The following is a 13,347-nucleotide window of genomic DNA, read 5'->3' as shown; positions in this document are numbered from 1 at the left end:
TGTGTGTGTGTGTGTATTAATTACATGAGTGATTATTGCCTATATACATGGAGGAATTATAGGTAAAAACATATTTGTAGGATTACGCAAATTCTTCTAATGTTATGATTGATCACATGAATCCAGCTACTATAAGACATTGATTTTTTTTATTTCTCACTGTGATGGATCTTTATCTTATTACTTAAAAGTCCTTTAATACTTTAAATTAATTTAGACCACTTCTTTTATTATATAATTTATTATTGTGAACACTTAAACATAATAACATATAAAAGAACACTTGTTTAACATTTATAATAAATATAATTAATTTAGATTTAAATGCTTGGTTTTTTCCCCAATATAACAATTAATAGAGTATAATAAATGTAAAAAAAAAAAATCAAAATCACAAATCTTGAAAGGATTCTTGGAGAAGTAATTTAGAAATTTTGAATCATGCATGAACTAGGGTTTAGCCGAAACTTGTCTTGGAGTTTCTAAGTGATCTTGGTTAGTTCTTGCAAATTTGGGTAGAATAGAATTATCTTGCGTCAATTTCTTTAGTTTTTTTTTTTATTTCTTGCATTGTTTTTTTTATTTTCTTGAATTTAATAGTTTTTTTTGTTTGTTGATAATAATTCTTGTTTTTATTTTGTGTCTTCATTTTCATCATTATATTCTTGGAAATATACATTGCTACTTGTAAGTTTGTCCTTAATTTTCATTTTGAGAAGTTTGGATAATTGTTGATTCTTGAGTCTTTAAACATAAAATAAATTATTACGTAGTTTGGTTAATTATTTGATAAGTTGTTAAATTACTTTTAGAATCAAAGTATAAGAATAGAGTGGTAAAAAGCATAACGAGACTATTAGAGTGAAAATACTAATAAATTGTGTGAAACATGAGAAAAGTGAATTTTATTGTGAGAGTAAACACGTGAGATTTTTTTGAGGAATTTTTTTTTCTTTATTGCTAACATTTATTTCAGGTATAAATAATGTTTTTAAAAAGTGTTGATAAAAAAAACTAGAACCATGGAGGAAAGGCAGAATAAAATGGAAGCAATGATGGAGGTCTTAAGAAGTAAGTTTGATGAGATGATTAGTAGACAAAGAGTTTTTAATTGTAAAGAAAAGGAAGTTGAAATGCCTATCATGAGAACTACAAAGAATGATGAGAGTGTGGATGATCATTTTGAAGATAAGGAAAAGAAGTTTTTAAAGGATGATGATAAAAATTTTTCTATGAAATTAGTAAAGGAGTAACAAAGAGAGAACATCTTTCATACTAGATGGCAAATTAGTAACAAGGTGTGCAATATGATTATTGATAGTGGAAGTTATGCTAATTTTCTAGTACTATACTTGTTAAGAAATTGAGTTTAAACATTGTTAAGCATGATAGACCATTTAAGTTTTGATGGTTGAATGAATGTAGTGAAGTAATGGTGACTAAACAGGTATTGACTTCTTTTTTTAATGGAAAGTATAAGGATAAAGTTTTGTGTGATGTGATTCTTATGCATACTAGTCATATATTGCTGGGGAGACCTTGACAATTTGATAGGAAGGCCAAATATGATGGATTTAAAAATAGATATTCTCTTGAGAAGGATGGAAAGACATACACATTTGCATGATTATCACCTAGATAGGTTTACGAAGATCAATTGAAATTGAAAAAACAAGTGAAGCTGAAATGGTAATACAACAATGTGAGACTGTGGTTATCATGTAAAAATATGCACGGAAGTGGTTTATAAGATGTGCTTATATGAAATTATTATCAGCAATGATTTTTATAATATGTTGTTGGAGGTAAGAGTTGACAAAACGAGAGCTTTAAAAACTTAAGCAAGATTAATTAAAGTTGAAAAGATAAAGCAAAGTCAATGAGACCAATAAACCATATGAGGTCATAAGTTTAAAAAGTAAAAATAAAGTTAGTCTTAGAAAAAAAAAAAAAAAGAGAAGAGAGAAAAGACTCAGATTCAGCAAAGGGAGAAAAAAAAAAGCCAATTGAAGTTGAGAGTGGAGAAAAGAAAATAAGGATGAGAAAATAAAAATATAGAAAAAATATAGGTAAACACTTGAGTTTCTATATATATATATATATGCATGTATGTATTTATGTATATAAAGCAAGATAAAGAGTGCTTTTTTTTTTTTTTTACATACCTATGATTTTATTAGTGTATAAGATGACATATTTTAACAGTAACAATCTTGATTTTTGAAGATGATATAAAACAATGAAATTCAGAATTGAGATTAATTTGTCCTATTAGGCAACTTTACGTCAACAATCATAATTTTTTATTTGATTATTGAATCAAGCTGAAAGTTTGCCAGAAATTTTCAGATATCTTTTTTCTTATCTTGAGTTAAAATTTCAAGACGATCAAGGTTTGGTAAGGCTTTTTGATAAAGGGTCTAAGTTGTTGTCTAGATCTTATTATATATTTTCTGATGAGATCCATAGTGGTTTACCATTGATAGATGGTGCAGTTACTAATAGTATGATAAAATATAGACATCCTATCCCTAAACTTGATAATATTCTTAATGAGATGCATGGCTCTTGTAATATTGATTTGCAAATTGGTTATCATCAAATTAATATGAAAGAAGGGGATAAAGAGAAAAATAACTTTAAGACTAAATAAGAATTGTTTGAATGGTTAGTCATGTTGTTTAGTCTTACTATTGCATATAGTAATTTAATGAGATTGATAAATCATGTATTGTGTGCATTCATAGGTAACTTTGTTATTGATTACTTTAATGATATTCATAGTAAGAATTTAGGTTAGTATATTGAACATTTATGATTTTTGTTTAATATGTTACAAGAGATATCATTATATGCTAATCTATTAAATTAAAAACATTATTTACCATTTAAAATAGTTTATGGTTTAACTTTACTATATTTGACCTCTTTACTTGTTGATAAAAGGGTTAGATTTGATAGTAATAAAAAAGCGCGGCTATTTAAAGCATTGTTTAAGAAAGTATGACAACATGTTGAGAAAAAGAATGAGAAGTATGCATTCTAAGCAAACAAAAGACAGAAAAAGACTTGTCTTTGAACCAGAAGATTGAGTTTGGGTGTAAATATGTAAATATAGATTTTTTGGACATAGAAAATCAAAGTTAATGCTTAGAGGAGATGGTTCATTCAGATTCCTTGAAGGATTAAGTGCCTACAAAATGGTTCTACAAGATGATTATAATGTTAATGCTATATTCAAAGTTTTTTTTTTTTTTTAACTTTATTTGTTTAATGTAAGTGACGATTCGAGGTCGAGGTTTTTTTATGAGAGAAAGGATGACATGATCCTGGATACAACATCGAAAAATCCATTAGGAGTGTCCATTGAGTCTATTCTAAAGCATAAAACAATAGATTTAAGAGGAGTTCAATGGGTTAAGTCAAGAGGCTTGAGTTAAAAGGGTTCAAATTTGTCAATTTGAACCTTTGTCTACCTTTCTAGTCATAAATGGAGTTACAGACATAGTTATTAAACCCGGCCCAAGTGTTGACCCAGCCAAGGGATCGGGTTCCGGGTTTCATGGGTCAACCCGGGAAAATAAATAAAAAAATTAAAAGTTTAATATTTCATATGAAAAAATCCATGTAAATATAGATTTTACATATTATAAATAATGAAGTTTAAAAAAATATTTTAAAAAGTTTTTTATCCCACATTAAAAAGATATTATGTTAAGCTTTTAAGTTAAAGTATTTAAACTAAAAAGGTTTTTTATCCCACATTGAAAAAACATAACTTTTTCCTTGGAACATAGAGTATATATATGAAAAGGTTTTAAATTCCACATTGGAAAGATACTATGTTGTCCTTTTAAGTTGAAGTATTTAAACTAAAAGGTTTTTTTATCCCACATTGAAAAAACATGATTTTTTTCTTGGGAATATAGAGTATATATACTAATGGATTTCAAATCCCACATTGAAAAAACATAATTTTTTTCATGGAAACATAGAGTATATATATGAAAGGGCTTTAAATCCCACATTGGAAAGATACTATGTTATCCTTTTAAGTTGAAGTATTTAAACTAAAAGGTTTTTTATCCCACATTGAGAAAACATGATTTTTTTCTTGGGAACATAGAGTATATATACTAATGGGTTTCTAATCCTACATTAAAAAAATATAACTTTTTTCATGGGAACACATAGTATATATATGAAAGTGCTTCAAATCTCACGTTGAAAAGATACTATGTTATCCTTTTAAGTTGAAGTATTTAAACCAAAATGTTTTTTTTATCCCACATTGAAAAAACATGAATTTTTTCTTGGGAACATAAAATATATATACTAATAGGTTTCAAATCCCATATCTAAAAAAAAAAAAAGGTCTCATCCGGGTCGCCCGGGTTTGACCGGGCTATTGCCACAGCCGGTCTTTTATTAAACCCAGACTGGTCCAGCCATCGGGTCGACTGGGTTCCAGGTCAACCCGCCGAGCCGGGCCAGATTTAATAACTGTGGTTACAGGAGGTGTTCTGGTGTGATTTTGATTGGGTTGGAAATTAGACATCCTTATCTTACCAACGACACATGTTAAGCCTGCTAATTCATATGGACAAGAGAGAATGACATGTTGGAAGTTGGGTTTAAAATCTATCAACAAAGTACAAGAACAGAAAAAGACATTGCTTCCTTAAAAGTTATGAATTTCATTCACTACATGGAGTCATTAATGTTATTGAGAACTTATGTGGTATCCTTTGCCATACTTGTTTTACAAGGATTTCATATCAAACAAAAAGAATTAAATGGTAAGATATTAATTCTTATTTTACAAGGCATCATGTTTTTATTTAGTAGTGAATCATTCAACAATTATTTCTCTTGGGTATATTTTTTACTATCAATTGCAGCAAATGATGAAAAATAATCTTGGACTATCGTTTTATTTAATTTTATTATTTTAAACCTTATTTTAATTATTTTGAGCTTTATTTAAATTAAATGCATGTCTGGCCCATTAGTTTTAGGATTTACATATAAATACTCTTATGCAATGATTTTTTATTTAAATGATGAATTTTTTTTCAAAAGTTACTATATATAGTATGCTTATTCTTATTCTGTCTTTGGATGATTAAAGAAAACTCTTTAAAAAATTAAATTTTGTTATGACACTACAAGATTTCACAGTTTTACCGACGGAAATATTCCGTCGGTGTGTGATAGAACTTTCGTCGGTAAAGTATTTACCGACTATATTACCGACGGAATACTCCCGTCGGAATACCTTTTGTCGGTGATTCCACATTCCGTCGCTATATCGGTCGGAAATACAAAAAAAATTTTTACCGACGTTTACCGACGGACCGTGCGCGCCAAAAAAAAAAAGTTTCCCGCTTGGCATATACCGACGGAATATTTTCCGTCGGTGTTATAAAAATACTGACGGACTAACTCCGTCGGTAAAAGTGTCGGTGATATTTTATACCGACCGAATATGTCCGTCGGTAAATACGTCGGTAAATTTATATCGACGGATTTGTTCCGTTGGTGATGGTCGGTGACGGTGGCAGGCACTGTCGAATTCCGACGGAGTTTTTCCGTCGGTAAATCCCTGTGTAATTGTTTTTTTTAATTTTTTTTTTAATTATTTTGAAAAAATAATATAAATTAATGGTAATACAAACCAATTATGCAAATAAAATTTATATTAAGCAACAAAAACTCAAAGTGAAATAATATTCATTACAAAATGAATGTGTTTCAAAAAAACATTAAACAAAATTTTAAATGTAAATAATGTTTATTAAAAATTAATATAAAGGTGGAGGAGGAGGAGGAGGAGGAGGAGAAGGATGGGGGTTTAGGCGGCCAAAAAGGATTAGGCGCACATGTTCCACCTTGTGTCATGTTCATGACCATTTGCCGAAGCTCTTCATAGGCCGCTCTTTGTTGTTCAGACTCTGCTCTGTGTTGTTCGTTCGCCAATCTTTGCTCTTCTTTGAGTTGTGTGTATGCCTCTGATAGGTGGTCGCACCTTTGCTGCACGGCCACAAACTCCTTAGATTGGGAGCTCGATACAGATTGGGAGCTCCCAGCGGTTGAAGCAGTACCGGTCGACCGCAAGTTGGCCGCGGTAGTGTTGGAGAGCCCGTAAACCCGATTTTTATCGGGTCCACCTGACAATCCAGCCTCCATCCACAAATCCGGATCTAATTCCGGATGGGTCAATGGATCGTCCCCGTATCTCTCCCTCAACCGATTATTATAGGTCTCCTGAACAAAAAAATCATCATATTCAATTCAATAAACATAATAATAACTTACAAAATAAAATAGTTGAACAAACATACCACAAAATGTTGAGCACGGTTGTCAACGAACTGTTGCGTCCCCTTTTGGCGGTCATGACTTCGCACTTGCGTCTCCACAAACAGCTCCATAGGGCTCGGCTGACGTCCAAGAGACGTAGCCTATAATGAAAAAAATGAATTAACAACAAATTAATTGAACGATATATTTCATTTAAATTAATCTTACCATCCATTTCGCATGTGCAGAAAACGGAACGGAGCCGCCGGTGTGCGTTGTCACCGAGCCATGAATTGGCCGATTCCAGTTGCCAGCACCGGACTGTGAGCGTCGAGTAAACCACTCAGACATCATGTGCTGAAGATAGTGCGGCCATATATCTTCCGGGATGTATATTGGTTTGAAATCCCTCCAAACCGCAACATCGTTCCAGCCTTGGAACCCCTTATCCCTCGCTGTTTTTTTTTTGCTTTTTTCTGGGTGTCATACCAAAAATCACGCAAACTAATTCACGCATGAAAAAATTACATTTCGAAACATAAATAATTATGTAAAAAGAAGTCGTATTGTTTTCGATGTTACCTAATTGCCGCGTGATTTTCCCACACCCTCCTCACAACAGTGTCATGTTCATCGTCCCAGTAGAATCGATGCTGTATATAAAAATATAATTTTTTAAAATGTTAATAATTTATTTACAATTATAACTAGAATTTATTAGAAATAAGCTGAAAATTATATATTAACACGAACCTCAAATCTACGAAACCATGCATTGATTTGAGGCATCCATTCAGGATGTCTGGATATCTGACTCCATTGAAACAATGGAATCTCCATCGACGCTTTAAATGCCGATGATATTACTCGGGCGGCCTCAATGTTTGTGAACCTGAAAAGAAATGAAATTAATTTGTGATTACTTCATAAATTATGTTTTAAATTTGTTTTTTTTTTATATAAAAAAAATAAAACCTTAACAAACTTACATTGAAAGATCGTCCTTCCACTGTGCCTTGTACTGGCGGGTAAATTGATTCCGCTTCGAAGGCACGCCGCTTCTGCGATGTGAAACATCGCTGGAAGAGGCAGCATCGGTTGTCGGCGCAGGTGGTGTAGGTGCCTCTTCTTGAGAGGCACCTAAGGAAACATCATCATCGCTGCTAGACGAACTTGATTCGACTGGACGTGAACGAGCAGCTCTGGTTTTCATTCTGCGCATCTAAACAATTTTATATTAATAATTGTATAATAAAATTCAAATGTTAAAAAAAAATCGGCAGCACCTCCCCTATACTGGATACTACCCAAATCCACAAACCTGCAAATATTAACAATAGCCACAACCAATTGAACCAATCTATACTAATTATTCCAACATATTTAACTATTAATCCTAAGATAAATTCAACGTTAACAATTACAATTCACAAATTAATCAATAATTATATTCAAAACAATAAAAAATATGAAAAAAAATAAATTCAATAAATTCAACAAATTATAATTCAACAAATTAATCATTACAATTCAACATTAACAATTATAATTCAACAAATTAATCAATAATTATATTCAAAACAATAAAAAATATGACAAAAAATAAATTCAATAAATTCAACAAATTATACTTCAACAAATTAATCATTATAATTCAACATTAACAATTATAATTCAACAAATTAATCATTATAATTATGACAACAAAACAATAAAAAAATATTCAAAAAATTCAAAAAAAAAACCTACATCAATAAAAGGAACAAAATATATATACCTTAATAATGTGACAAATTCAAAACTTTATCTACATTACCAAAAAAAAACACCAAAACAACAAAACAACAAAAATAAAAACAACTAAAAATAAATTAAAAGTAAATAAATTAAATTGGAAATCGATAATTATTCCAACAAACGCAATTATTAATTCTAAGATAAATTCAACATTAACAATATTAATTCAATAAATTAATCAATAATTATATAGGCAATACAACAATAAATTATATTCAATAAATTAAAAAAAAATATAGACTAACAATTAAATTAACAAATATTCAACAAATTCAAATATTCAACTTTAACTATTTCTAAGTTAAATTAACTAATAACAATTCTAACAACACAACACAACACAAAAAATATTCAAAAAAATAAAAAAAAAAACCTACATCAAGAAAAGAAACGAAATATACATACCTTAATAATGTGTCAAATTCAAAACTTTATCTACATTGCAACAAAAAACACCAAAACAACAAAAATAAAAACAACAAAAAATAAAATAAAATAAAATAAATAGAAAAAAAACACATACCTTTTAATATGATGAAGATTTACAACACCAAATCTTGCTAGAGATTAAAGGTGAAAGTGTTTAAGGATTGAGGGGAAAAATGAAAAATCTTAGGTGACAAACGGAGGAGAAGCGAAGCGGCGGGGAGAAGAAGAAAAAATGAGGGGAAGCGGCGGGGGCTGGAACTTATAGGTCAGTTTTACCGACGGAATCACCAACGGAATTAATTCTGTCGGTCAAAGGTAAAAAATTCCGTCGGTAACCGGTCAAAAATCCGTCGGTATTTTTTGAATTTCGCCCCGAATTTTTAAAAGCCCTCCATTTTCTTCGCAGTCCGTCGGTAATATGACAAGTTCAGAGGCGCATTTTCACACACTTTGGAAATCGCGAGGTCCGTCGGTATTTCTGTCGGTAATATGTGTGACCGACAAAATACCGACGGACCAATTCCGTCAGTATACCCGTCGCTGATTGTGGCATTTTGTTGTAAATATTTTCGAACTCTGTGAGATACCGATGGATTAGAATCCGTCGATATTCCCGTCGCTGATTGTGGCATTTTGTTGTAAATATTTTCGAACTCTCTGTGAGATACCGACGGACTAGAATCCGTCGGTATACCCGTTGCTGATTGTGGCATTTTGTTGTAAATATTTTTGAACTCTCTGTAAGATACCGACGGACTATAATCCGTCGGTGTATGCGTCGATGAAGCCGTCGGTAATTTCGTCGGTGTTGGTGGCATTTCGCGTAATTAATTTCGAACTCTCTGTGAGATACCGACGGATGACTATCCGTCGGTATGGACGTCGGCGAAACCGTCGGTACTTCTGACGCGCAATCGACACGTCACCGCACGGACCTGCTATTCAAATCCCTCGGTGATTCCGTCGGTATTTTTGACGGTGCACCGGTCACGTCACTGGTACGGATCTGGCATTTCAAATCCGTCGATGATTCCGTCGGAAAAATCACTCGCCAAAACCTACGCGCCACCTACCCGCCCTTTTTTCATTAATTCTGAATTTTCTGTCGGTAATTCGACGGACTTAGTCCGTCGGTATTTACCGACCGAATTACCGACGAATATTGTCCGTCGGTGATTTCGGCCGAAAAATAGTCCGTTGGTAATTACCGACCGAATTACCGACGAATATTGTCCGTCGGTGATTTCGGCCGAAAAATACCGACAGAAAAAAGTCCGTCGGTATTTCTGTTGGTATTTAGCGAATTTCTGGTGGTGTGATCTATATTTTTTGTTCACCTTCACGTCTTGTTATAGACATATAGACATAAAATAAAAATAATTAATTATATATAACTTTGGTTCACTAAAACAATATTTTTATTAGATCAAATTACAAACCTTTTATTCCAATCTCAAATTAGCAATTTAAAATACAGTTACACATCTATTTGTCATCATGGTAGGGCAGCAGCTGTACTACTTGTGTAGGAAATGTAAACAGGTGTAGTTCTTCCTTCTCGGATCACAATAATTTTTTATATTCACAACAAAAACGAAACTTTCATTATTAATCAGCAATCAAAAAGTAGAAGATGCAAAGGTGAAATATTTTTAACTTGATCTGACATGGATAGTTGGAACTTGCAAAAACAGAAGCAGACAAGCACGGACAAAGTAGAAATGCAAAAAACACTCGTCAACTGAAAAGCCAGGAGGGAATGCGACAGGCATAAAGTGCCCATTATTGATGATGTATAATGCGATATATAGCAGCGCAAATAATTTGATTGGCCGTCAGCAAAGACCGAGCCAACGTAACAAGCACTCTGCGGGTCTGTTAAGATAACGTTCACTAACGTTTCTCTAGTAAGAAGCTTTTGTCATCACTCTCATGTTTATTTTTTACACTGGGAAGAAACTCTCATATGCATAACATTATTTGGGATCCAGGAAATCAAGTAAAAATAGTTGATAGGAGTGGGACAACATACATTCCGTCCTAACTCCCACCAGCCTGCCCAGCCAGCATGTACCATAAGAGATTTGCATAGTCGAAAAGATTATTGAGACTAACACCAAAAAATCCGATTATCATATGCAATCCCCTATCTTTCAACCAAGAACCAGCAGTGTGCTTTGAGCTCCAGAATTGAAAATCCGCAGCATAGGCTAATTTAGTTTTGGTTGCAGCGCGACATTAAGTTGAGGTAGGAGTTAAATAGCAACCTCAAGATTCAATAATATGAAATCACCCAGTAAAAACATTCACAAATTACTCAGCTCTTGCTTCTCCAGAGAGAGAAGTTACATGCAAGCTTGCCTCCAAAACAGAAGCTGGTTAATGATATACAACAAGAGAAACAGGAAAGTGCAATAAGTGCATGAAATTTAAGGAAAACAGGAGAAACATGCCAAATATAAGAAAAGATGAGGGCTGATTTTTATACCTGTTGATCTATCATATTGTTAAATAATATTTATGTAGTCTTATTTATTAAGGGTAGAATAATACTTTCAGTTTAACCTATGTATACTTTATTTGTATTTAGGTTAAGACATTGCATTCATAATATATAGATTATTCAGAAATCTAGCATCCTTTTTGTGTTTGATCTTAATTACTTTAACATGGTATCAGAGCTGGTTTTATGGAACGAAGTTTAATCCCAAATATAGCTTCGTGGATCCAACTACAATTTTTTTTTGGAGTGATATTTTGTCTTCCGCTTCTGCAAAATTGGGTATTTCGACAGTTTCTGCAATTATTTTGGTATTTCGTCTTCCTTTCAGCTTCTGCAATTTGATATTTGCGTTCAGTTTTTGCAAATTTGTTTTGTGTTTTGGAGCAATTGTATTTTTTCGAGAAGAAATTTGTTTAGCTTCTGTAATCTCTGTTCAGTTTCTGCAATTTAGTATTTTGTTTTCCGCTGCTTTTGCATTCCGGTTATTTGTGATTGTTGATTATGGCTACTGAAAGAGATGATTCGCTTCAGTCTGTGAGTGTGAGGTTGGATGGGAAGAACTATTCGTATTGGAGTTATGTAATGAGAAATTTTCTTAAGGGTAAGAAGATGTGGGGGTATGTTAGTGGAACTTATATGATACCTAAGAATATTGAGGAGGGGGATGCTGGTTTGATAGATACATGGGAAGCAAATAATGCAAAGATCATTATTTGGATCAACAATTCTGTTGAGCATTCAATAGGTACGCAGTTGGCAAAGTATGAGACAACAAAAGAGGTTTGGGAGCATCTGCAAAAGTTATTCACACAATCAAATTTTGCAAAACAGTATCAATTAGAGAATGACATACGAGCTCTTCATCAGAAGAATATGAGTATTCAAGAGTTTTATTCTGCTATGACAGATCTTTGGGATCAATTGGCTCTTACAGAATCGACAGAATTAAAGGCATATGGTGCCTATATTGAGCGTAGAGAGCAGCAACGATTGGTACAGTTTTTAACAGCACTTCGTAGTGATTTCGAAGGACTTAGAGGTTCAATTCTGCATCGTTCTCCACTGCCTTCTGTTGACTCTGTTGTCAGTGAGTTATTGGCTGAAAAATTACGTCTCCAGTCTTATTCTGAAAAAGGAATTCTTTCTGCTTCAAATCCTTCTGTACTAGCAGTACCTTCTAGGCCATTCTCTAATCATCAGAACAAGTCTCACACAAGAGTTGGCTTTAATGAGTGCAATTTTTGTAACCAGAAAGATCATTGAAAGGCTTAGTGTCCTAAGTTGAGACATCAGAATCAAGCTTGGAAGCCTGGCAATCAGTCACAATCTAATGCTCATAGACCACCTCAGGGTTATAAACCACCACACAATAATACAGCAGCAGTAGCTTCCCCAAGCTCCATTACCGATCCTAATGTTTTAGCTGAGCAATTTTAGAAGTTTCGCTCTTTGTAGCCACAAGCAATGTCCACTTCTTCTTCCATAGGTCAGTTGCCTCATAGTTCCTCAGGTATGTCACACTCTAAATGGGTATTGGATTCTGGTGCTTCCCATCATATGTCTCCAGATTCCTCATCTTTTACCTCTATGTCCTCTTTGTCTTCCATTCCTGTTATGACTGCTGATGGCACTCCTATGCCCTTAGCAGGTGTTGGTTTTGTTGTCACACCTCACTTTTCTCTCCCTAATGTTTATCTTATTCCAAAACTCAAATTGAATCTTGCGTCTGTTGGTCAAATATGTGATTCTGGTGATTACTTAGTCATGTTTTCTGGTTCTTTTTGTTGTGTACAAGATCTGCAGTCTCAGAAGCTGATTGGGACAGGTCGTAGGGAGAATGGACTATATATTTTGGATGAGTTAAAAGTGTTAGTTGTTGCTGCTGCTGTTGCTACCACTACTGTTGATTTGTCTTCTTTTCGTTTGAGTCTTTCATCTTCTAGTTTTTATTTATGGCATTCCCGTCTAGGTCATGTTTCGTCTTCTTGTTTGAGATTTTTGGCATCCACAGGAGCTTTAGGAAATTTGAAAACTTGTGACATTTCTGATTGTAGTGGATGTAAACTGACAAAATTTTCTGCTTTACCTTTTAATCGAAGTATTTCTGTTTCCTCTTCTCCATTTGATTTGATTCATTCTGATGTATGGGGACCTTCTCATGTTGCCACAAAAGGAGGGTCTTGATATTATGTCTCTTTTATTGATGATCATACTCGTTATTGTTAGGTTTATTTAATGAAACATCGTTCTGAATTCTTTGAGATATATGTAACTTTTCGAGCTCTTATCAAAACTCAACATTCTATTGTGATCAA

At 33.1% G+C, this 13,347-nt stretch overlaps 1 long non-coding RNA gene across 1 annotated transcript; it reads right to left on the bottom strand.

Annotated features, from left to right (window-relative positions):
• Positions 1-6,894: 6,894 nt before the first annotated feature.
• LOC140954744 (uncharacterized) lies at positions 6,895-7,398 on the bottom strand. The gene is made up of 3 exons (XR_012168240.1): positions 7,293-7,398; positions 7,057-7,195; positions 6,895-6,956 (listed from the first exon to the last, which is right to left on the bottom strand). It is a non-coding gene; the product is annotated as an uncharacterized lncRNA (long non-coding RNA).
• Between the last annotated feature and the right edge of the window lie 5,949 nt (positions 7,399-13,347).

Source organism: Populus alba, chromosome 16, assembly GCF_005239225.2.
Source record: "Populus alba chromosome 16, ASM523922v2, whole genome shotgun sequence".
Classification (NCBI taxonomy): domain Eukaryota; kingdom Viridiplantae; phylum Streptophyta; class Magnoliopsida; order Malpighiales; family Salicaceae; genus Populus; species Populus alba.
This window is presented reverse-complemented; position numbering and strand designations above follow the sequence as displayed.